Consider the following 1,853-nt stretch of genomic DNA (forward strand, 5'->3'; position numbering starts at 1 on the left):
GTATGATTTCAGTTCTGATGTTCTGAAAATCTTTGAAAACCTGGCTATACCTATAGGGTTGTAGTGGTTATACCTATAGGCTATACCTAGAGGATTGTGTATGTTTGTTTTTCTGCTTGAGGGTTAGATTGGTGTTGTGTTTAAAGCACAAGGTTAGAAATTTGAGAGAAATTTGTTCAATAAAATGAATGTCACTTTATTCTGTCAACATTCTTGATAACTGATGGTTTTCCAGAATTTGGTCCTTGATATTTACTCAGAAATGATATTGTTGGAACTGATGTGTTATGATGTTCTCCCAACAGGGAATACTCATCTTCTTTGGCTCAGCAGAAGGGCATGAATTTTACCACCTGTACGACAAGCAGATCTCTTAATTCCTTTCATATTTTCCTCGAGAAAAATCATTTTTTCTTTTTAAAACAAAGCTGATAAGTGAGGAATGAGAAGAAGAAACAAGTCATCTTTCATCTCCCTAGAATTAACTGAGTGGAATGCTTGGGATTGTGAAAGCAACCAAGTCAGAGAGAAATCTATTTCAAGAAAAATGGCTACCTTTGAAAAGACTAGTAAATGTTTAGCTGGAAACATTGCCTAAAATTAGTTTTCAGTGTGGGTGCTTAAATCTCATTTATTGACTGATATTTATGTTCTCTAGATACATCAAGTAACTTGCTTGCTTTTGTACAATGTGGAACTTCATTACATCATAGCTGTTTCTAATCTAGAAAAAAGAGCAGCACTATTCTGTGATCTGTCAAAACTTTATCTTATCCTGTATATTTTTCCATTGAAGGGTCTGTAATGTCAGTAGTTCTGTATTTTATCTCCTCCACCACTAAATGTTTTACATACGATTACTGAAAGTAAAAAAGAAATGTTTACCCATTCTCTTTTGTTTAAAACAAAACTAAAAATAGATCTTGGGAGATTGATCTATCTCCCAGAAGAGAAGAGTTGATTTCCCTAGCCTCTTGCCTCAGCGCTAAAAGACCAGGAACTCTTTAATTACATTTTCATTTTTTTTTCCTATAAGTTGGCTGTGGTGGCCTTAGCTCTTCCACACCAGGAATAAGTGAGACCACACCAGGTAATGGCCTCCCCCTGGAAGACAGGTGGAAGCAGGAGTAACTACCAAGTTGCTAAGCCAAAGCAGGGGGCCAAGCCAGTCTGCAAATCTCTTTTGAGACCTCCAGCCTTCATGCTATGGACTCAGCCCTAATGATGCGATATATTTAGTAAAACATTCCATGGAATTATATATTTTATATTCTTTCATCAAAGTCTAAAAAAGGTTTTCAGGTAACTAGATTTATCAAATTATCATATATCTTTACACCAAAAATTCTCGATTCCTTGCTCTATCCAAGATTTAAATATTCTTCTACTATCTTGTCAATTGTATTAGATAATAATTTCCAGAATATCCAGCACCATAATGAAAAAGAAAGAACATAATACAATTGTTGCTAATAGATGTCTATGGAGATTCTCAATCATCTAGGTCAGGGGTAATCAACCTTGGCTCTTTTATGACTCGTGGACTTCAACTCCCAGAATTCCTGGCTCAGGAATAGCTGGCTCAGGAATTCTGGGAGTTGAAGTCCACGAGTCATAAAAGAGCCAAGGTGACTACCCCTGATCTAGGTCATGATTGTCCTAAAAGTGCTTTTCGAAAGACAACTAGTTTTTTTTCCCCTTGAAAATGTTTTGCTTCTCATCCAAGAAGCTTCTTCAGTTCTGGAAATGAAGTTCTGAAGTTCTGGAACTGAGGTTTGGAAACTGAAGAAGCTTCTTGGATGAAAAGTGAAACAATTTTAAGGAAAAAAAAATCCCAAGAAAGTCCAGTTGCT

Source organism: Protobothrops mucrosquamatus, unplaced genomic scaffold, assembly GCF_001527695.2.
Source record: "Protobothrops mucrosquamatus isolate PMUCROS unplaced genomic scaffold, P.Mucros_1.0 scaffold1913, whole genome shotgun sequence".
Classification (NCBI taxonomy): Eukaryota; Metazoa; Chordata; class Lepidosauria; order Squamata; family Viperidae; genus Protobothrops; species Protobothrops mucrosquamatus.